General features: G+C 37.9%; 1 protein-coding gene across 1 annotated transcript in view; it reads right to left on the bottom strand.

Moving 5' to 3' along the window:
- The window catches only part of UNC13C (unc-13 homolog C), a 738,074-nt gene extending 719,517 nt beyond the window's left edge, over positions 1–18,557 (bottom strand). Inside the window, exon 1 of the mRNA XM_058294229.1 lies at positions 17,878–18,557. The gene's annotated coding sequence lies outside the window, so the exon portion shown is untranslated. The remainder of the gene's footprint in view (positions 1–17,877) is intronic.
- Positions 18,558–25,328: the final 6,771 nt, after the last annotated feature.

The raw sequence follows: 25,328 nt of genomic DNA, 5'->3' as shown, positions 1-25,328 counted from the left end.
TTAAGTTTTCCTGTATTTCTATAAGAATAGTCAGTGCAATAAAATATTTGTCAAAAATGTCATGCTAAAATTACACTAAATATATCTATAACAAGAAATTATGAATAATGCTGGCAAACTGGTACATTAAACTAGATATCCACCTAATTCCTGAAATCTAAAGAGCTCTGTAGTAAGAGTGTCTCGATAAAAATCCATTCACAAAGTATTCTTCATAGATTATTAGATGCTGCTAGCTCACTTTGCTCAGTGTTATTACTTTTGATCTGTCCATAAATTCATTCTATCTAATATAGAATATGCCAAGAGCATATTCTGAAAAGCAAGACAATTATTTAGTAATTAGTAACAATTTCAGACTGATTTCTAACTGTGGTTTTCTAAGACCAGGGTGAAAAGCAAGATACTGACTTATAAATTATATCAATAATAGTACCACTTGCTGGACAATCTAAAATTGGTTTTACATAGATTTGAATAAAATTTGCTAGAGATTTCAGTGATATTCTGATATAATATCACCAGTTGCATTTTTACGACTTTGCTTTTGAAATTTGTCCATACCTATTTTCTCACTTGATCCTAAGAATGCTTAGATTGCTTAGCAAAGGTCAGGAAGGATGAGGAGACATGATCTCCCAGAAAAATAAGCTTTGAAGAAATTAAGTGACTTGCCTGAGGTCACAGAGCTAGAATCCAGTAGTTCTGGCTTATGAAACCTGGTTCCTCTCATCACAACCAAGGGCTGTTCTTGACCCTGATGTAAGTTGAGATCTGAGCAACCAAGTTTGAACCATGTAAAAGTTAAAACATGAAAACATATTTTCAGGAAAAAAAGAAAGAATGTAGATGGGGGGGAAATACAGAAATGAGAGACCCCATGGATCCCCTCGCTCTGATTGCTTTCCAGTTCTGTGTCTCCATTCTGTGTGGAGCCATAATAAGTGTGTCTAAGGTGTGGTGAGATGCCAGCTTAAGAAGTTATCTGCTTACAATGAAAAAGTCCTAACGAAATCCTTTTACTGGCCTCTATTCGAAGGACTTGTCAGACTTTTCTTCTTTCCCCTAGTTATCAAATCAATTAGTCTGCATGCAATTAGCTTATAGCCTTAGTATCAATTCCTATTTGTTTGTTGACCATTTTGGCACAAATGACCAGTAATATCTCAAATTCAGTATTTTCTAATTCACCATGAACTACAATATTCTCTAAATTTGTCATAGAGTTCTTATTAACAAAACCAACATTCTTCTAGTCATACAGCTGGGAATGCCAGACTCACCCTTGATTCCTTCACCTCTTTTGCCCCACACTTCTAACCAGTTCTAAATCTTATGGACCTAACTTCACAATATCTCTCATTTCCCACATCTCCTTTCTTTTCCCAGAGTACTGCCTTAGCTCAGGCCCTCATCAGTGCTCATGTGAGGTCATCTAATCAGTTGGAGGTCTTAAAGTCACAAGGCTGTGAGCAATCTACTTCATTGATTTTATCAATAATCAACTGATTATATATGCAATCAATGATTTTAGATTCAAATCTCATCTACAAAAACCCTCACAGTAACAAGCATGCCAATGCTTGTCCAAACAACCGAACATGATAACTTAGCCAAATTGACACGTGAAATTAACCATCAAAACTGTCCATCAAGATCTATTCCCAAATACTCTCCTGGATGTCCAGGACAATGACTAGGGTAAAGTCACAACATAATTCATTTGAGGAAAATCTGGGTCTGGTAAGGGAAGAAAAAGACTATATGTTGAAGAAGCTGCAAGACCTTACTAAAGTGTACCAGTAAGAACTGGGAGAGTACTTACAGACAGAATTCTGAGGGTACAGGATCAATGGGAAATACATAAAGTTAAATAAGGGAGAATTTATTGCTATGGGAGTACTCTCCTATAACACAGAATTAAACACCCTAGAAAAGACAATGGAAGACAGGATTAACACAAAGCTAGGATGGTTCTTAGAAACTTGGAAAATGTTATGTTCCATACTTAGTAGAAATACTATGGACAAAGTAGTGAAAGGGATCTTAAATCTCAGAGAAGTAGATGAGCTAGAGTAAAGCCCAAAAGCCCCACAGCCAAGAATATTACACAGAAAGGGGCAGGTGGCACACCTTTACCAATAAGATAAGCAATGGGATGGTAAGGGCACTGGCATGGTTGGAAAATGAAGTTGTGTCTGTCTTCTATAAATCAAGGCTGTTATAGAACTAGGCTCTGATAATAATAGGAATGTTAGAACCCCCAAACAATTAGGATATTAGGTGATAACATTTAGCTATCAGAAGCAAGATAGGTATAATTATAATAATAAGCTCCAATGTTGGAGTGGCAACTATAGGGCCTGACCTAGAAGGAGGTATGGAGATGGCCTATAGGACATAGTTCATTGAGACAAGATAGATGGGCACCCATCCAAAGATATTGAAATTGTGGATGGATGATCTGGGAGTTAAGGGTCATCTCCTCAGTACAAAGAACTCCTACCAGGTTTCCAGAGTTGAGTCAATACTGAAATATAGAACCCACTGATTAGAAGAAAGACCAGGTTCTCCAAGAAGTAGTGCCCTGAAACATGGTGTCAAATGAATATGGTAATGATTCCCCTGGACCTTCACCAAGGGGACCTATAGCTATTAACTCATATAAGCATACACTGGATAAAAGAGAATACCCAAACATTTTGAGGACTATGAGACACAGGTTCTGAGTTGACACTGACAAAAAGTGACCTGAAGCATCATCATATATCTCATTTACAGTGAGGGCATAAAGGAGCAAGTATTAAATGTAGTCTTGGCTCAAGTCCGACACTCCCTGAGTACACTAGGAGCATCGACCTATCCAGTAATAATTTCTCCAGTCTTGAAATGTGTAATTGGAATGAAGATACTTGATACTTGGAAGAACCTTCACATTGACTAGAGTTGTCAGAGTAGCAAAGGCCAAGTGTAAGCCTCTGAAACTACCCTCCTTGTCACTGGCCAAGAGAGTAAATCAAAAACAATTTCACTTCCTGGAGAACACAGAGATAAGTACCACCCTTAAAGGTTTAAGGGATGCAAAGGCAGTGGTCTCAATCATTTCAGTTTTTAAATCATCCCCATTTAATTCACCAGACTGGCTCCTACAAAAGTCAGATGGATCCTTGTGAATGACAGTGAACTACCACAAACACAACAAAGCAGTCACTTCAAATGTAGGTGCTGTGCCAGATGTAAAAACTTTGATAGAGCAAATTAACAGGGCCTCTGGTATATAGTATTAGATCATTGAGTTGGCAATCCTTATCAGAAAAATGGTTCAGAAGCAGTTCATATTCAGATGAGGCAGGCAAGATTATACAGTCTTGCCCCAAGACTATGCTAAATACTATGCTAAAAACTATGCTAAATCTCCTACCCTCCATAATAGTATATAGTGCACTGGAACCTGGACCACATGATATAGAACATCACATTTGTCCATTACATTTCAGGTTATCTTTTTTTTGTCTTTATTTTTTTAATGTTACATTAAAAAAATATGAGGTCCCCATATAACACCCCACTCCTCTCCCCATAACAACAACCTCCTCCATCATCATGAGACATTCATTGCACTTGGTGAATACATCTCTGAGCACCGCTGCACCTCATGGTCAATGGTCCACACCATAGCCCACACTCTCCCACAGTCCACCCAGTGGGCCATGGGAGGACATACAATGTCTGGTAACTGTCTCCACAGCACCACCCAGGACAACTCCAAGTCCCAAAAATGCCCCCACATCATATCTCTTCCTCCCACTCCCTATCCCCAGCAGCCACCATGGCCACCTTCTCCACACCAATGCCACATTTTCTTCGATTACTAATCACAATAGTTCATGAATAGAATATCAGTAAGTCCACTCTAATCCATTCTCTATTCCTCCATCCTGTGGAACCTAGAATGGCTGTGTCCACTCCACGTCTATATCAAGAGGGGGCTTAGATTCCACATAGATGCTGGGTGCAATTCTCCTGCTTTCAGTTGTAGGCACTCTTGGATCCCTGGTGTGGTGGTTGACCTTCTTCACCTCCATGTTAGCTGAGTGCGGTAAGTCCAATAAACCAGAGTGTAGGGGTTGCAAGTCTGTTGAGGCTCAGGGCCTGGCTATCACATGGTCAGTCCAGAGTTTCAGGTCCCCTGGGTATACACTAAACCCCAGTGCCAACTACAGATCCGGTAAAAGTAGCAGGAGAGGTTTGTGAACAAAAATCACATCTGAGTCCAGCTCCATCACACAGAAACACAAACTCCAAAGTGGGGTCAACTGACATGGTCCTGAACTCCATCTGCCATGACCATAGAACCTGTGGGTCTCTGTAGCCCTCAGAAGAACCAATACTTGGGGTCGTATCTACTTTATCTGTCTCTGGGAGTCCATTACATTTATGTTAACTCAACCCAGCAAGTAAGAAGTGGCAAGAAGATAAACAAGAAAAGACATGATAAGACACGCTGAGCCCCAGAGGAAGATAAATCCTATTATGATTCAGAGGCCTTCCACATCAGTGAGGTTTTTAGGGCAAGTGGTCCAGAGCATACCCTAACATCTCCTCCAATGTGAAAAATAAATCATTGCTTTTCACATTCCAACAAAAGACATATGAGCTCCACAGGGAGATAAATTCTATGACGATTCAGAGACCCACTTCAGTGCAGTTTTAGAGGTAAGTGGTCTAGACAATATTCTCCCAACCCCCCAAGCCCCGAAGTAAAATACTAGTCCCTGTCTCTCATACCCAAAGCCTGATAGCCTCTTCGGGGTCTGAAGGCAATATCTTCCATACTCAGGAGCACTACTCTACCCCACCTGCTGGTGGCATGAAAGGCTGCTTGCTTTTAGTGAAGCCCAGGGTTCTGCAGTAGGTTCAGACCCTATAAACCAGAGATGTCTTTGGTGGGAAAAGATAATTTGTAGCCTTTATGGCCAGCCCCATAAGAGAATCAAAATGTTGACCTGTGAGTTCTGAAGAAAGATCATGCTATCTGCATATCCCATTCAAGAAATATTTTCTAATCTGCAACTTGGGCCCAGACATATACAGAGCAATTGAAGGTGTAATGACATTGATCATGATCTGGGTCTCATTAGACCCACCAACTCATAAAATTGGCTGACCCCAATAGCAATCCACTGTAAGGTGGAGATGATATAACTGGGATTTTCAGTTTGAACAGGTTCAGAAAGCAAAATAAGCTGCATGAGTAGGTGACCCAGACGTCTACCATCCACTATTATTACATCAGCTCCTTTTCCTCAGCCCATATATTTGGCTTCATTGGAGGATGTCTCTTAAATTAAAGGAAGATAATGGATGCTGTGGTGTAATACTTAGATAACCCTGCAGGACCAAGGCACCCATTCCCTGGAGTCAACCCCTGGGAAAGGTCTTTGGCTGCAGGGAGTCTTGATACCTGCATTTACACATATACCAATTCACCACTTATCCATACCACCTCTGAATATGCCCCAGTTTTTATCTTCAGGTCACTTGACTCATGATCTACAAAATGTAATATACCTATTTCTTTTTGCAGCATATCACAAGTGGTAAAGACAGCTAATGGGTAACAAAGGATAATAATAGCAGTTACCATTTAATATTTTCTTTCTCTGTGCCAGGTACTATGCAGAGCATTTTTTAAAAATATTTCATTTAATCATGATATGTCACAATCTTCAGACAATTCTCTAAAGAAGGTACTATACTTAGTTCTGCTGTAGAGAGCAGGAAACTGCAGCCCAGTACAATTAAGCACCTTTCCCAACACCACAATTCTACCTCTGAACACAGATTATATAATTCCAAAGCCTTAACCTTTTATCATATCACTACACTATCCAGATAATATACCAATATAAAATGCATATAGTTACTGTCAGAGAAAGCATAGTTTTAATTTAAACTGCATGCTTATCCATTTAAAATACTGAATGTACTAAATATAAATGTTCTAAATATTCTACTGAAAAGACCCTCTGTTGATAAAGTGTACAGCACTTAAGAAATCATTCTTGATGAATCCTTAATAGAAAATTCCATCTCCAAGGTAGATTCTCCCTCTCCCAAATGGGTTTTAACTACAGAACACTCTCCTAAATCAAAGGTTTCCTAAAATCTAGAGGAGCTCTCACGCAGGTGATCTGAGTGTTGAAGTTTCTCCCCACCTGAGGAGTACCTAGCTCTACAAAGACAAGGTTTGTGAAATAATAAATTTTTCTCCCAACATTCTGGCTATCCCTTCACAATTCTTTTTAGCCCATTCAATGACTCCTTTCTCTGCCTCAAGTGGCCAATGCATTCAAGTCTTACCTGACATGCCACAAGTTTCAGGAAAGACTATAATGACTGGAGATGATAATTGATAATAACAGATGCAGCCCAATTTATTTACTTTTCTGGGATATTTGGAAGAATTTTAGCATAGCAATTAAAGCATCAGCATTCTAGGGGGATAATGATGAGGGTTATTCCCCCCAATTGTGAGGGCTTCATGGCATTTGAAATCACACCATATGAGGGCTTCATGGCATTTGAAATCACACCAAATGAGGGCTTTATGGCATTTGAAATCACACCATATAAGTGAAAATTTATTTTGCTACTCCCAGCACATCTACTTTATTTTCTTTTAAGCTATTTTCCATTCTCTAGAGGTTCAAATTTTACTAATAGGGACATTTAAATTCAATTACACAATGAAAGAAAGTTACAAAGAAATTTTTTATTTTGGGAAGGGGTTATGAAATAGGAATAATATAAGAAAATACAATTTAAGGAAGGAAGGATCGAAATGTTTTTTTATATAACATTTATAAGTGACTTCAATATGCTCTTTATGAACAAATATAAATAGACCAATCGAAGCTAGAGTTGTGTCACCAATTTCTTGGGCAGCAGAGGGCTAGATGCTTCGCATTTGATCTTCCTAATCTCTTGTTGGTTCCTTTTGAAAGACCTATAATTTTTTAATCATTCTTAATTCATGGTCTTTCTTTCAAAGATAATCCCATTGGTACATGAAATACTTACCTGCATAGTTGAAATAATTTAAAGCATCTCAAATAGGTAAGGGAATGAGACACAATGCAGTTATGTTTTAATAGAATGGAGGGATCAATGAATGAACAGAGAATTTGCTTAAGATGAGAAGGCAGGTCTATGTGAGACCCAGTGGGAGCAAGAATACAGACAGGGGACAGAAGGAAAGAAGCCAAAGATTCAGCAGTGAGGCTCACCGTGGCCTGTTTCCTTTCATGAGTTTTGCCTGATTAAGTAGACGTTGGAGTTCTCCCAGTGATCCATATCTTATCAGTATTCTAGAAAAAAAAACCTGAATATACAGTCATGCTAGGCTCTTCAGCCTAGTTCTTCTTCTGATTTCCATAGCCTAACAATCTGAGATCTCCAGGAAAATTCTACAAAGAGAGACTATTGCAGTGCTCCCATCAGCAGGCAGGACATCTCTTTTTAAAGCAGAGAACAGGGTGACCGTGCTCTAAATCTGCTTACTATTTTCAAAAAGTGCCCACTTATGCATTAGGATAAGCATATCCATATTTTTTAAAAATCAGATAAATCAATGGAAGTTTACTTATTTTTAACACAATATTCCAGAAAATAAAGAAAGCCAGTGCCCTAGAAAATTTAACACCGCTATTAACTTGCAGATATTTTTGAAACCCCCAAGCTATATAAGTTAAAACTACGCATGAATACATGACCAGAAATGATCTTCCCTTTGGTATGCATTTGGCTGTTCTTAATTGAACAGTGAAAATAATAAGACAGATTTTACATGGAAAAATAAATAAAACACAAATAGCCTATCTTTGGCCAAGAAGAAATCTATAGATTTAATGGCAAAACAAGTGTAGAATAAGGAATTTCAGTTTTAATTGAGGGCCACTGCCTGGCCTTCGTGACTTTAGGCATTGTTTGGACTAAAGGTTTTTTTTTTCCACCCTCTTATTTTTATCCCTGAATTTCCTACCTGTCTAATATTGTTTCAAGCAGAAATCAAGAAAGATTGCCTTAATTTATTTTTAATAATTAAACAGTATTTAATAAGATTTTGTTGACAGTTTTCCAAGATTGTAATTGAGGTTGCATAACCTTGCCTTTATAGGTAAATGCAAATCAAGCCATAACGTCAGGTGAAAAATATCTGATCACAATTTGAAGGAGTATTATTTATTTAACAGATTCTAAAAAATTGATTAATATGTGTTGACATTAGAGCAACAATTAAATTCACTCTATGATGTTTTATTCACAACAAGCATGACATGTCTGTGTTTTCTCTCTCCAATAAGGTTACAAACTCTTCATTTGAAAGACCATTCTCTGTAATCCCAGTACCTCCATGTTGGTCTACACAGAAAAGGTTACTAGTGTTGATGAAGTCAAAGTTTTATTCTTGAGGAATCTGACTAGCTAAAAATCTGCATTTGATTTCCAGAGCTTTAAGAATGCTGACAGGACTAAGATATCAATTCTTCATTCACCCAACAAATATTTATTGAGCACCTTCTATGTGTTGTGACCTGCACTAGGTTGGGGGGATATAAAGGCAAGGAAAACAGCAAGCATTCCTGCCCTCTGTAATAGCACAATGAAAAGGGAGAGTCATATAAGCAAGCAATTTCAATAAACTACAGATGGTCTTTGCAATCAGTTATACCTAACAGTGGCTCCTTGACATCTGCTCCATGAAATTCAGACATACTAAACTGCCCTGCTCCTCAACATACATTCTCTGCTCTAACCAAACATATTTCTTTACCTCTTTGCTCAGATAGAATGTACTTTTAGTTCCTCCTCACCAGACTATCGATGCTGCAATATGCAATGCTGCATTCCTTCCAATTGTAGTTCATATTTAACTCACATTTAATACTCCCACAAACCCCCTTCATTCACTCCTTGGGTGATAATATATGTTCATGTTTCCCTCCCGCTGTACACTATAAGAGATTTTGATGGCAGGGTCTCTTTTTATTCCTCTCCATATTCCCTTCTGCAAAGCCTAGCAAAGTGCCTAGTACACAAACAGGCACTCAGCAGAGTCTTCCTAAATAACAAAACCAGTTGCTGCTTTCCACTCATATCTTTGTTATTTCTTTTTCCCCCACAAGTATTTCATCTGCTTTGGAATATCCCTTCTGACCAACTACCATAATCTATGTCATCCTTCCTTCTACAAAATATGAAGGAAACTCTTAAAAAAAAAACACCAGATTTTGTTATTAATAATGTCAAACACAGGTTACTGCTGTGTTGTATCCTATCAGAACCATTTTAATTCAACAGTTTTTCTTCTCCTGCATCTAATATTCATAAGCATTCTACCAGTTTTGCAATAAGAACAGTGGCACAGTCCTTACCCTCTTGGAACTCATACTCTAGAGAAGAGTAGACGGGAAGGTGGGTAGAGGCACTAAGTATTCAGACCACACTGGATGGCGAGGGAGAGAGGCAGTGGGAAAGCCGAGCCCCAGGCCACTACACAGGTAGCCAGACATTAAAACCACACAGAGACACAAGCTTTTGTCTGAAATTGAACTTGCTTCATTTCTTCTGCAAAAATGCTCACAGTTCTGTAATTAATCCAGAAGGAATCCCCTAGACTCTGAGTGTTTTAGAGCTAGTCTAATTAGAGCAAAGACAGCTCAAGTGGCATGAGGTACACCTCTCAATCAGAGTGGCACAGGAGGCATCCCTCCCTCGGGCAGCCTAAGGCCTGTATCAAGAACAGAACATGTAAACACCATCAGCTCTGTGCACTGGAATTTCTGCAATGTGGATTATGTTGGGATGAGTTTTAAGTTCAAGGCTTTCATCTGCTCTCTTGGACACGCCAGTCCTGCCTTCTCCCATAGCCAGCTGCTGAGTCCTCAGGACCCACCAATCTAGTTTCAGTAGTAACATAAGCAAAATGTAATTAAGACAAACATGCTAAGATTCAAGACTATGGAAAACGTTCTGTTTTTTTATGTGTGAAGTTGATGTTCTCACTTCCCTGCAGTAGGATGCTGGCTTTGAATTGCTGTTTTGAGAATAGTGACAGATTTTGCATAACTATATTCTCTTCTCTCTTCCTCTTCAGGATCAATTGTTATTCCTCTTCCAAGATGATTTACTGGGATCCAGATTTGGGATCTTGGGACAGCATTTTTCTCTCAGCACTAATAAGCAAGCCATATAGGAATTAAGTTATTTTCCAAAGGTCATTTCTACTATCTCTCAAACCAAATAAAATAGAATTTTAATTACCTAGACAGCCGTCACTCAGCACTCAACACAGCAGAATATTTCAGAAATAGAAGTCTTAATCAATAGTAGTATTCTTATTTATAAATATCTGATGTTTATTCTTCTTCTAAAACTACTGCCCCAAATTAATTAATTGCTCATTAATGTTTGAATTCCTGACAAGTAGAAGTTCCCAATACCTCTCCATAGAATTTCAGATTATTTGGTTTTTATCACTCAATAATTTTTGCAGACATGTAGTAACAAATTTATTTGCATTGAAACATAAACAGGCTTTCCTTTTTGATCCATTTCCATCTGGTATTAAACAGTACAGTAAATCATCTGTCCTCTAGGAGTTTTAGATAACTGAACTAAGCAATTGGTCCACAACGAAAACCAAGACGATGTGTGGATTAACTGAAGAGCAATTGAAAAACATTTAGATATCCAGAAACTATGACTATCTCAACACTTTCTTGGTGCTCTATAGGTTTTCAAAACACATACAGCATTTTATAATTCTAATCAAATTTAGTATTTGAAATTTGTGCCACATCTTATAGATTGTTAAATTTTTCTACATTCTAAGAAATGTCTTCTCCATTCTTATGGGAGGAAGTTTTATATTCCAAATACAACAGTCAGCAAATAATACCTTGTGTGGGGATAGACAGAGATAGAGAGACAGATAGACGGATCCATACAATGTACAACAACTGTGGCAAAATGTTAAGATGGGTGGATCTGGGAAACTGGGGAAATAGAAGTATATTGGAGCTCTACGTTTTTGGTTTTTTGTTTGTTTTTTGCAGTTTTCTGTAAGTTTGAAGTTATTTGAAAATTAAACATAAAAAAAAAATAATATCTAGTGTGTTAGGGTCTGAAGTCCAGACAACTGGGACCAACTAAAAGAGTAATTCATCAAAGCTTCTTTTTTTTTTTTAAAGGTTTATTTATTTCTCTCCCCTTCTCCCCCACCCCCCCCCCTCCCCGGTTGTCTGTTCTCTGTGTCTATTTGCTGAGTCTTCTTCTTTGTCTGCTTCTGTTGTTGTCAGCGGCAGAGGAATCTGTGTTTCTTTTTGTTGCATCATCTTGTGTCAGCAGGCTGCACTTTCTTTCACACTGGGTGGCTCTCCTTACGGGGCACACTCCTTGCGCGTGGGGCTCCCCTAAGCGGGAGACACCCCTGCGCCGCGGCAGGGCACTTCTTGCGCGCATCAGCACTGTGCGTGGACCAGCTGCACACGGGTCAAGGAGGCCCAGGGTTTGAACAGCGGACCTCCCATGTGGTAGGCAGATGCCCTAACCACTGGGCCAAGTCCGCCGCCCAACAAAGTTTCTTAAGAGATAGGTAATAAGAAACCTAGAAACTCACAAGGAAAACTCACAAAGCTAGGCTCATGTTTTCCCTCAATAGATTTCTGAGGTGACCATACTTTGCCCCTCACATTCACATACCCTGCCCCTACCATCAATATTGAAGACCTCAGAGGTTTCAGCCTCAAACAAGAAATTCAAGGTAGATTTTGCTCAGACTCTTCATCCTTTCTTGGAAAATTTCTCTCCAATATGAAATATCTCAGGCAAAAACCCTGTCTATAGTCAGTCGCACAGCCTTCTATCTTGTAATAAATAGATGTTCTAAGAATTTCTCCTAGAAAAACAATGACCAAAAAAAAACGCCACCAAAAGCCCACTATTGTTGATTCTCTGTATTTCTTTCCAGAATGGTGGCTCTTGCAGAAGCCATTGGGGACTGAATGCCACAAAGCAGGAGCAACTGGAGTAGAAACCAGTAATATGAACACCAGTGGGCTCTCTTGCAAGGTAAATAGAAGAGAAGTAGAGTGCATTCTAGATTATTAACTTACATAAAAAAGGAAAGAGTTTAAGTCTGAGGAGGTAAAGAAAAATTGCCAATGAGGAAAGTATTGTAACTAGAAATACTGAGCCAAAAAAAAAAAAAATCATTCATTTTTCTTAGAATCCCTGATCAAGAAAAGGAAGACAAATTTCATCAAGTTGATGTGGACCTATTATGGGACATGGCTCTGACCTAAATAAAGTCAGGAAGGCAGCTCCCTGTTCATTGCCCATCTTCTACCTCTTTGTAGCTCCTCCTCTTCTGCCTTTTAGTACTTGCGTTCATAAGCGTCATGGGCACTAGATGCTGTCATTTGCCATAGAGCTACTGAGTGCCTTCTGAAGAAGGGTGCTCTGCACCATGAGAATAAACTAGGGTCACTGGTCACACACTAATCTCTCCTCTTGATCTCAGGAGCATTTTAGGGTGGTAGGCTCAAAATGTCAGTTGTGACATGGGAAGCCAAAAAGATTTTCTGCCTCATAACACTCTGGAAAACGCACATAGCCCATATCGGAATCTCAGGACATTTGTATTTTTTACCAAAGATAGGCTGTGTAAAACTATTGCAATTTGTCCTAAATGTAGTGACAGAGGTAATTTCTATCTCGGGTCATGGTAGAAGTTTGAGTTTTTCCTTCAGGCTTTATTTAATTTCTCTTTGGTATTTCCTACTTCATATACCAGTATCTCTCCTTCCCTTACTGGTCTTTTCCTCTAATAACTGATAAAGAATGCAAATTATGTACAAAAGCAAAAATACATATATATATTTTCTGAGAACCCTCCTTCCATACACAAGGTGTTGAGGAATAGGAACATATCTATAATTGATAATAACCACTTTTGCTTCACAAAGCTCTGTGAAGCAATGCTCTTCTTAGTGTCCTTTTTTATGGTTATGAAATAAAGATGTAGAAATCTTGGCAAAGTTTATGGACATTGTACTTAAGGGATTGACAGTCCAGCTAGGAATATTTTTTAAATACCATGCAACAATAAAAGCTTAAACTATAGGTATAGACAAAAGAAGAAATCTGACGAAAAGGTAAAGGATGAATTAGTAAATGAATTGCACAGGTAATTAAATCCTATAGATGAGTAAGAAATGGCAGTATTTGGAAATTGAGTAATCTGTTTAACTGGGATAGAAAATGGGTGAGAAACCAGAACGTAAACTCTGGAAAGGCAGGCTACGATCTAGTTATAAAAGGTGTTTTATATAAATTAAATATTCTGGGCTTTATTTTATAAACAACACGATGTCCTTGAAAGCTGCAGAGTGACGTGTGCCATAATCAAAATATTTTTCGGACAAGGAACCTGGCAGTAGTACGCAGAATAGATGCTCAGAGACTATGCTAACAGCATAGCAAGTAAAACAATTGGAAGATTAGAGCAGTATTTTAGGTAAAAGTGATAACGACTTGAATTAGAAGAGAAAGGAGGCAAAACTATAAATTATGTGTAAAAGAGAAACCAAAATTTGGTTAGTAACTGAATAAGGGGTATGAAGGAGAAGAAGGCAGTGAGAATGACTCAGGGTTCAGTCTGAGAGACTGAGGAAATTAGGAAGAGGAGAAGTTTGGGGAGAAGTGGAGGAGTTAAATCTTGACTTTCAGCTGATATGAGATATCTTGGCAGAAAACCCCTTAAAGAGCTAGTATAGGTCACTAGGGTAATTTGGGTCACTAAGACAAAGAGTAGACAGAGGATCAAGAGAATTCTCCCACTCAAGGCTAAATGGAAAGAAGCGAGCAATTGAGGCATACATTTATTATAATTTGCTATATTTATTTATCAAGTTTATATTTCTTAATTGCTTACCATTTTTAAAATATGGTCAACTCCCTTCAATCGTATCACTGCACCTTACTGGGTGATTAAGCACTGCTTTCTTATCTTATAGGTGACTTTCTAAGAACTTCCTAGAATTAAATTTTAATTTTCACATATAGGAAACAATCTATATATATTTGCCTCCTCCCAATCAACCTTCCTTGAAATTAAGAAGGAAATCAAAATTCTCCTTAGCTCTGGGAAGCTTGCCTAGAGTTCAACCCTTCAGCCATGAGGGAGTCCTGCACTCCATCCTTTCAGGCACAGGGTCAGTGAGTGTGCCCAGTCAGAAGAGAAGAGAGCTGGAGGGACAGAGAGCAAATTCGTTCAAATGGCTAAGTACAGGATGGACATGCATTGAGTTTTACAAAGCACTCAATAAAACTTATCTATGAATGGCTCTAAAGAACTGAGCAGCTAAATACTCACAAACCATTTGTTTCTTGTAGCAAAATGGCAGCGTTTCAATATCTATCAAAACCGTAGCAAATACTTTATGACTCACAGATCCAGGGCCTTACAGAAAATATGCAGTTACATAAAATATGATTAGGTGGATACTTATCATTGCCTAGTTGGGAAAAGAAAAACAAGTTGACAAATTTCCTATTTAATTACAAAAGGATTAATACATTTTCTTCAGGTTTTTAGGCAGTTAAGTACTATTTACAAACAGTAATGAAAATGTCTCTAACCTCTCAGGAGAAGCAGATCAGAGTCAAGTAAGCCTGTAGCTACATTTCAAATGGAATCAACCCTGGAGAATGTGCGTTATGTAGATTTTAGAGACTGTCTGAGTCTGAGAACTAGAAGGGATCTTCGTGAGCATTTAATCATTTTTCTTTTGCTTACAAGGAAATCAATGCTTAGAAAGGTAAAGTGACAGTCCAAGTTTACCCAGTCAATTGGAGACTGAGCCAGAATTTGACTAATTCCAGTTTTTTTCTATCACATAGTACAAAGTACTAAACTTAGTGTTTTGATTAGTGCTCCATCTTTATCTCACTGGCATTTTTTGCTAAAAGTTTTCCATTGATAAAGAAATTGTTTAGCTTTTGCCAGTTATACGTCCCTTAACAAAGTTTTTAAAATATTTTTCAAATGCTGAATATACTATAAAATGTCTTCTATACTCTCTATGTAGGCAGAATAATATAAAACCCTCACCCATATCAAGAGGACAGTAATTTCTATATCCTGCACCTAAACTATACACTATAACTAGGATACACAAGAAAAAGGAAACATTTATGTTCCTTGGGTTGCAACCATTTTTTATAAGAGAAAGAGAAATGATTCGTGTATCTTCACTTCTGTGTTTCCTCTGGAGGAAGTTGATATAAGGTGTAAACCATAACATAGTAAGAAAGTAGATTTTCTATCTGTAAAAGTGTAATAAATTTCATAGGTGTTTAAAATTCCTAACATTTCCACCTGAAAAGCAGGAAAATTTTGGGGGTGTGGAAGGAAAATCCAGTATCTTTAAAAATGTTGGAAAAAGTCCTTCTGCTGTTAAGACCATAAAATAGAAAGAATAAATGGCAGAAGTTGATAGTGATAAAACTGGTGGAAAAAAACATACAGGTAGCAAAATGCCTCAGAGAATTCACTGTGTGGCTTGATGGGTTGCATTATTTCAGTAGATCAATACTAATGGAAATGCCTAGAGCATCAGGAAAAGATTTAATCATATAAAAAATATACTGATATTCAGAAACACAGGTTTTCCCTAAATATGCGGAGACGCCAAAGTACTTTCTCTTCCTTACTGACCAATCCCGTCCCCCTCACACGTACCCTAGTCAGTATAATTTATCTTTGAAGGGGAATCAGGACTGTTGCCATTTATTTTAAATGATCCGTGGACTCTTAGACAAGTAGTTCTGTGTACCGTACTTCATTGTTACATATTTAAAGATTAGCAGCCATAGAACAGTATTAGATAGCCTAGGAAAGAAAACAGTTTATTTGTTAACAATCTGGATATGGAAAGGGGTTCCTCTAGGCATACCTAATATAGTTACCTCGGATTTCACCTGGGCATGATTTATCAAAACACATGATAATAATCTCTGGGAGAAGTTTCCAAGACTAGTTAATGGAAGTTTAAGAATAAATTATTAAATCCTAGGAATTAAATCCATACGTGCTTATTTACCTTCAACTCCAAGTCCACAATGCTATTGAAATTACTTTCTCAACAGAATTCCATTACAGTTTTAAATTTGTAAATGAGTTCAAGTATTATTTTAAGTTATCTAAGGGCAGTTTATTCATCAGTTTGAAAAGTAATTTTTTAATAAGGTCAGTAAAATAACTGTTACATCATTGCTTTAGTATTTCATCTACAGATATAATAGCCCTCTCCATATGAGATGTCAACATAGAAGAAATATGTAAGGTTTTTCTTACCCTACCAATGAATATAAACTCAACTCTTTGCTCATTTTCTGTATCTTGCTTTCTGGTCCCAGAAATTTCTGTAGCTACTTACCATATTTTAACAATGTTGTTGTTATAATGTGTGACATTTTAAAACAACAGTTTTCCTCATTTCCTCATTGTGTGGCCCAATTCAGTGCTCCAGATAGCTATCATTTGGCAAAAATGAGGTTTATGTTTTAAAAAGATCAGGGCAATGATGTACTTTACAGTATAAATAAAATAACATTTAAATCCCATTTAACTCTAGTCCATTTGGACTTTTAAATCATAAAAAAGCAACCCCAAAAATAATTCAAAGTCCTAGGACCTTGATGTTAACTCTGTATGTTAACAAAACACAGAAAAATCCTTAAAATATTTTGACATGCACAGAAATTTAGCGAACTTTTTCATTCTCATTTTCCCCTCCACACAAACATCATTTAACTACATGTGCATTTGCCTTATTGCCAATTTTACCCACTTTTATGAAAGTAATATTGTGTTTGAAGGGTAAAACTGGCAAGACTTTTAAAACGAGTAAGTGCTATATTAATTATCAAGTCCAAAATGAGAAAAATGTATACTTTTAGCTTTCTACAAAAATGTTGAGTATCACTGAAACTCATCTTTACGTGTGTTACCCATCCACCCCTTTCATTTTCCTCTTTTAAAAGCCTAATAAGGAAAATTGTCTTTAAGCTTCGTCATCTCAGCCTAGGTCCTGAAGGCAGCCAACATCACTATTGTTGCCATATCTGTCTTTCTCTTTATTATACATGTATATCGATGATGTAATTGCAGAAGTTCGGGTTTACTCACACTGTTGGAGCAAAGAGATTTTTTTTTACACTGCCTCCTCCAGCACCTTACAACAGTTGTAAGGCAGAAGCAAGCACACAATTTAAGCGATTCATATCTTGTAAGTAAATGGGCAGAATCTTCATCTCGGGGGACTGATCAAGAGCTAGAAATGCAGAACCATTGCTAAAGCTCACTTTGCTCCATACTTCATGCTTTGCTGGAAAAACATTTGGGTGACACAATGCTAATCTATGGCATCTTGGCTTTTAACCTCTTCCTGGAAGCCCTCAACTTTTCCGTTTGACTCTAATTTTCCCCCAAATTCCAGGGATCAGGAAATATGACAGTCTTTTATCCCAGCCCTGTTTGTCCCTATGCAGATATTTCCCTGAAAGTTGAGTAGAAACTAAGCAATCATTTATCATTCTGCATTTTACAACAAAGCAATGAGTAAAGTCAGTGATCCTCAATAGGATCCTCTATATTACATACACAGGTTAACTGGGCATTTACAAATGCATCTACTACACTAGGAGAACCCCATAGCTGTGATTCAAAGTGCGAACAAAAAGATGTAACAAGACAGACACAAAAACACATGCGGATGAGGCAACGTATAATGGGAGAAGAGAACATACCTGAGGGATTCTCCTTAAAAAAAAAAAAAAAAAGGTACACATCAGTTAGGCTGTTCCTCCCCTTCCTTTCTGGGTGTCTGTGTTTTCCTTTCTGGAATACCATTTGCAATCGTATTTCTAGACTCGTTCCCTTTATTCGGCCACAAATAGTTAGCGCCGGAGCTGAGGCTGCATCCCAGTGATCGGACTCCTGTGCAATCAGGACAGCCTTTGATCTGCAACGGTGTCTGTTGTCAGGTCTATCGTGCTCCCCGGGCAGCCTCCAAAGCAATTTTACAACTTAGCTGCTGGCACAAAACTGCCTTTCACTCCTCTCATTGCCAAATTCGGCAGCTCATTTCTCATTCTTTTCTCTGGGAAAGCAAAATGGGAGTCTCTCCTGTGCGTTGAGGAGCGCCAGGACTCATCAACAATTGAGGGCGAGCAGCAGCCTGGCGGAGTGAGCGCCGAGAACTTCACTCGCCGCCGCGGCTCTGGCCAATGCAGCACTGGCACCGCGATCCCCCAGCCTCCTCCACCGGGAGCGCCTCGGCCCCCTCTGCCGCGGCCGCTGCTGCACCGAGCAGCTCGGCGAGGGTGAGCCACAGCCCTGGCTCGCAGGAGACACACGGGGACACGGCCAGGTGTGGCCGTGACCGCCGCGCAGGCAACTAACTGCGTGGGGGCACAGCTTCGTCGCTGGGGAAGCGCCTGGGTGCCCGAGCCTCCTTAGCCTAATCTTTCTTTTATCACTGGACGGTGACCTGGGAGGCAATCGTATGGCCAGCAGGTCTGCTAGCCAGCCGTATAAACAGTCTTTTTGATAACCGGGATAATTTAATAATGATTGTTTTAGATGTAGTTGGCTGTGGTTGGAATCATGAAAAGTACACTGCACATAGTATAATTTCCAATTAGAGACGGAAAGGCAGCTAATAAGACTAGGTACATAGGGAGGAGACGCTGATATCTCATCCAGGTGGGTTTTCTTTTAGTTTCACGTTCTGGAAAACCATTTTAAGGTAATCCTCAACCATTTGGATTATTAAACACACATACACAAATCAAAGTGGGAAATGATGGAAAACTTATGGTGATACAAAGGTTTTTCTCACTTAGAAATAGTCTTCCCATTTTTTGTTAGCATTTAAAGATCTGGCTAGGAATCCAAGTGGCTTGCTTTCTTTTTCAGTTTTGCTGAGTAGAGGAGGTGGGGGGAGTAACAGCTCCCACTTTCCATCAATAAAGCATTTTCAATCCTCTAACACCCCTGTTGAAACAAACAAACCAAAAAAGGATTGGATCTTAAAAATAGAATCTTAGAGGAGTTCAAGTCCTTGTATAATTTGTAGGTTTTAAGCTGCATCTGCTCTGCTGGCTTACTTATATTTACTTTTCTTTGCTTTAAAAAAATATAGGATGTTTTCCATGACTGATGAAAATTCAATTAGCATTTAAGATGACACAGGATAAGAAGTAAATATGCAGATTTACATGGCATTTTTCAGTACATGTAAAGGTAAATATGTTTTGACCAATTTTAGAGTTGACTCCACATTACCTAAATGTTTAACATATCATGGTTGCTGGAAAAAAATGAACAGTTCAATCTGTTACAGCCTTCTTCTGGCAAAACTCACAGCCAAACATATTCCACCTACCATATGTGACAACTGAAAAATAACCTGATTAAAAAATTGTCCCCAAATCTGAGACAATATATACGCCAAGTACTGGCAGCTGAGACCGCCCCATTCCCAGCTCTCAGCTCCACCCTTAGCTTTTAGCAGTACAACTTCCCCAACTTGCTGCTCAAATGACTGTTAATGGACTTGAGCAGCTGCTCAAGGTCTAATGAGCTGCATCAGGGGGCAAACACTGGGGCAGTGTGATTTCTGCCTCAAGCAGCCGCTAGAGAGGCAGGCAGGACAAACCTTTGCTGCCCTTGGTTTTGAGCACACAAGACTAACAAAGAAAACTGGTTAAACCTAAAAGCAAATGACAGGGCAAAACAACATATTTATGCAGAAAAATTCAGGCTGGCCATTACACTGTATTTATTCACACAGTGGTTTTGTTAGTTTTTTGGCTTTTTTTTTCCTGAGGTGCAAAACACAGACCAATGTGTTGAAGCTTTATTACTTAGCATAGAAGCACACAGCATAGTGCAATGTATCTAAGTCCTCAGTAAATTAGGATACAATACCAGTGGTTTAAATGTTTAAACCTATAAAAGGAAATACAAATAAGATGATCCTAACCATGAGTGATTCCCAGAACGTGTATGTAGTGTAATAAAATGAGTTTTGAAAATATTGCTTTAATTCAAATACTCTTGTAGAGGAAATAACACCAAGGGTGGTGACTATCAGTCTTTGCTGGTAAGGAGAAATAATGTTTCAAGAATGCTCCAAAGCCAATGTGTGTTCTGATGAATGTACTGCTTAGCTCTAATGATCAGGATCCTAGTTATATATTTCAAAAAGGAAATTGTTTACATCTCTGAAAGTGGCAGGAATCATGTATCTGAGGGATACTGGCTGCTAATAAAATATATCACTACAGAAGGAAATGACAGAGCTTTATAACTTTATGGACCTGCAGGGACACCAAAATCCCTACCAGAACTTCTTTGACTCTTGATGGCTCCTGCTGAGTGCCTGATTTTAATAATATATAATCATACTAATGCAAATATAGCAATCGGTTACAGTCTACATTCTATTACCAATAAAATGCATTCTATTTCTGCAAAGAGTTTTTCAAACTCTGGTTAGTGACATTAAGCAGCACAGAATTGGAAACAAGTAACATTCACTTACATATTTGCTACTCCACAGGTACATGCTCCAAAACTCACAGATTGATTAAGACAATAATGTATATATTATATATAATAATTTCCCCCTGTAAGTACTTCAGCAATAATTTCAGAAGGAATAAAACCTACAGGGTTCTATTCCTTTCCCATTTCCCAACATACATACTGGGTCTGATCATTTATCTCATTTTTGGTTCAGGTGGGAGAAGGGTAAGGTGTCTGGGTCATTGGTTTTTATTTTATTTTATTTTATTTTATTATTTTTAGTAAAGCTTGACTGGGCCAAAAGGACCAAATAAGATGGCTCTCCTTAGAGAATTTTGTTGCCTGTGTGCCTGGCTTTAAGCAATATTAAGCAATAGAAAAGTTCTTGAAAAAGCATAAAATAACCCCTTATATATTGGATTGGATTGGATTTTCACCTCTTTAGAACATTTTACTCTTTGTTTCAGTGAACTGGTGATCAATACTGAACCTCACTATTTCTAAGAAACTGTGGCCAGTCACTGGCTCTTTCTATCCTTGCAAATGAATTGGCAAAAATTCATTAACTGTGAAGATAATTAAAGGCAAAAGCATGATTATCTCTAAAATAACCAGCTGGTGTTTTTAGTGCTACATAAATGAATATCTTATAAGGAAACAAATATTTGTGAATAAACCATCCAGTGTAATTTGGAAAGGTTTACCTAATATAGATTTCAACATTGTAAAGCACACATTGAATCCTGTTCTTAGATGAAAACTTTCTCTTAAATATGGGCCATTTTTAAAATGTACATTTGAGGCAGAGGTGAGAGTGTGTGACTTCAGAGAGTAGGTCATAAAAGGCACTTTAGCTTTCTCTTTGCTCAGGCTCTCTTGGTTTGCTCACTCTGCAGGAAGTTCATGGCCATGTCCTGAGGACACTCAAGCAGCCAAGGGGGACGTCCAGAGGGCAAGGAACTAAGGTCTTAATGCCAACAACCAGCCAGGGGCTAAGACCTCCTACGAAAAGCCATGAAGAAGCCCTTTAGGAAGCTGATCCCCTAGTCACATTCAGGCTTTTGATGACTTCAACGCTGTCAGCATACTGAATGAAAGCAAACGAGAAACTCTAAGCCAGAAACAGCCAGCTAAATTGTTCCCAAATCCCTATCCCACAGAAACCATGAGATAATAAACGTTCATGAAGAAAAGAACAAAGCAAAACAAACCTTTGAAATTTCCAAAAAAATCGGATTAATATTTAACTTGTGGATTTATGTACAACTGTGTATTATGAGGTGTAAGAATTGTAGGTTTAAGAAATTCAGTAGCAAGAATGACATACACCCCTAACCACTGAAGTGGTTCTCTTCTCTGGGCCTTCTTAGCACTATTACAACATTGGTGTATTATAAAGCACATCAATTTACTCATCTGCCTGCCCTTCTTTGCTAGACTGTGAGGCCTTTGAGGGCAGAGACCATGGTATATTCATTTTCACATCACCAATGCCCACCCCAAGGCCAGACTCATTAAAGGTAAGTTGAGTAAGTGAGTGGGTGACAGTTTGCTCAGTTAGTAGAGGACTGAGTTAGCGAGGCTAAAGCCATGGTTTGAGTCCTTAACGTAGACAAATAGCTTTGTTCTATTTCTTTGCCCAAATAGCACTTCTTAGTTCCAGCCAGCTATCTCACAACTGTGTGCCAGAATAAATCTTCTAACTACATCCTCCAACAATGGTGAGGCAGTGAAACAATACTGTCTAAAGTTTGCTTAACATCATTGTAAAGCATTTTTACATATATTTTCTCATTTGATACTTAATTTTTAAAAACCTATAAGACTTTCTGGCAGTTTTGTTTGGGTCCCCACACTATAATGATGAAAAAGAGACTTGGAAGGACTGCATAACTTACCTTAATGCACAGAACTAGTAAGTGATAGAGAATGAACTGGAAACCAATCACTTCAAAACTGGTCCCTCCACAAAGCTGATCAGTATTTATTTAAGCATTTATTTAAGCAAACATCAAAATAGATGGAAAAATGTATAAGTTTTTTTAAAGTTTTAAGGAATACTGGAGGAGGGAAATTACTCAAGAAAACACTTATATCTGTTTGAGTAATAATTATTGCACTTTGGGCAATCATCTTAGCTGTTGAAAACTTGGATGTAACAGAATCCATGCTTTCATTCTGGTTTTCTTTCCCCTTTAGTAAAATTAGCATCAGCAGTATATTCAAACAAATCATCAACTGGGGGCATTTATAAAGAGTTCTAAACTTCAGCATTCGGACAGTAGCAAGTAAAAATATTTCCATTCCCTTATTCCTTTGATTTTTGTTGACTTAGGGAACTATGATTTAGTGAGGCAGCAAAGCATATAAGAACTTTGACCCTTGGCCCTAACAAGTACTGTCTTTCTGATTTGGATTAAGTTTTTTAACCTCTCTAAAGCCTTAGTTGTTTCATATATAAAATGGATATAATAATAATTCCTATTCGTACTGCTACCAATGAAACAAATGAGATAATCTAGTATAAACTTATACACCTGACAGGTGGAAGATACTCAACAAATATTAGCCAATAATAATTGACATATTATCAAACTTCTCACCAGATATCATCATCGTTATTTTCTACTATTACTAACCTGCCCTGAATTCATAGTAGTGAAGCTTTCAGAGGAGAAATTTTTAAAATATATTAAGAATATTTTATAAATCATAGTTTTAGATCCATAGCACTGCTATTTCCTACCTGCATTAACTTAGACAAGTTATATAACGCTGAGCCTCAGTTTTCATATCTACTATGTTTGTATATGCCATATGCTCAATATATGTGTTAATTTCTCCCTTTTATATTCTTTATAGATTTCCAAATGCAAATTACAATTGGGTTTGGCAAAAATGACAATTACTATCATAATGGGTTATGTGAGCTTGCTAAACATTTTCTGTCTACCAGATATTTCTAATAAATGCTTGACAATAAAGTTCACATATAAACTGAAATATCTTGTTCAATATTACAAGAAATAAGTGTCTTAAAGTATTTATGCATACAGTGATTCATAAATGATTCCTGGGTTTCCCTTAAGCCAGCTATGACCTCGTTTCCTATCTTGTGATGACAAGCAATGTAACTGTGAATCCTAGCACTACATGCCAGTGTTTAAGAAGTTATTCAATATGTGCTGTTGAGTTCAAGAGCAGTGAAAATGACCTCAGTAGAAGCTCCATGATGACTGATGGAAAATCAGTCTACAACGGTAGAAACTACAGCAAGATTCAAAATTTGTAAAGATATGTCCTTTGTCTAACCAGAGGTTTTCAAAAACTGCATTGGTACTAAAGGGACTTTAATTACCTAGTTCCTGGCTATAAGCAATTGTTCATGCATCATATTGAAAGTCCTTTCTACGTAAATTAAACACTGTCCAGCATGTGTGCAAACCATGTAGCAAGTCAAAAGAATCCTTTTTTGAAGTGGTACCAAAAAATAGATTCACTTTAGAGCATTTTGTTAATATTATTTGACTCAATATCATTCCTCTTCATGATATTTCATATTCTGTTCAGTTTCTAGGTTTCTGTCTCTACACAGCACATCCGCATACTGGATAGAGCTTAGAAGGAAAAAAAAAAATACCCACCTTCTAATTTGGGGCCAAGGGACTGTCAGAAGGGTTAATTCTAGGTAAAGCTGGAACTAAGTGAAGTTTGTTTGAGAGTCCTTCAGTTTCCAGGTCTTTGCCCATCTATATTTCTTCTTCAGCCAATCTCCAGTTACTGTGGCTATCTCTATGAAGGAAAGGCTCTATAAGTAACCAATACTATCTGCTAAATTAATAAAATAGATCACATGGGAGAAAGACGAAATCAAGGCTATGAGCCCCCAGTCTTTTAGGTAAATTCTGGCATTACAGCATTAAAGGACAGTTGGTAGATTTGATTTATGGGACATTCCTGGTGACATTAAATCACACTGTCAACATGCCTATGGCTGAGTGCTTTCATACAACCTGATCTTCAACCACAGTCACTTTGCCTCTACGATGGCACGGACATGTTCTGACATAGTTCCCCCAAGGGACTTTGTAAAGAAAACAATTTTAAAAACTGCCTAGGCTACCCATCATTTGGCAGTGGTCCTTTTATGGGCTCTAACAGAAGCATCCTGCTCCACTCTGACATGAAGCAAAAGGTACCTTAAAATGAATTATCTGACCCCTACCCTACAGTAACCTTCCCCCCTAAAATATTACTAAACCATGCCACAATCTGTACAATATAGCTTCTGTGAAGAACTATGCTCAAGTTGAAAGCAAACTGATACAGTCTACCTACTTGAAATCCTAAAATCATTATTTTCATTATTTAGTAATAATTGATGTAGCAATTAACAGTAGCTAACAAGAGGATTTAAAAGTACTATCCTCATCCCTCTCTTCTCTTCAGTCGAGTTCTACCTAGGAGGCTAAAATAACTCTAAGGTTTTTAAGCATCTTCTCTTTTCTTCTCCTCTTAACCCAGAAGTAACTTTAGTTTTATTTTAGTTACACTTGATAAAATAACAAACACAGGAACTGTTCAGTTGCTCATAATAAAATAAATGAAATAGCAGGGTTTTAACTGACACTGAGTGATTAGAAGGAAATACTCAATTCAATCCTCT

Source organism: Dasypus novemcinctus, chromosome 3 (genome assembly GCF_030445035.2).
Source record: "Dasypus novemcinctus isolate mDasNov1 chromosome 3, mDasNov1.1.hap2, whole genome shotgun sequence".
NCBI lineage: Eukaryota > Metazoa > Chordata > Mammalia > Cingulata > Dasypodidae > Dasypus > Dasypus novemcinctus.
Note: the sequence above shows the minus strand (reverse complement) of the source record. Positions and strands in the feature narration are given on the sequence as shown.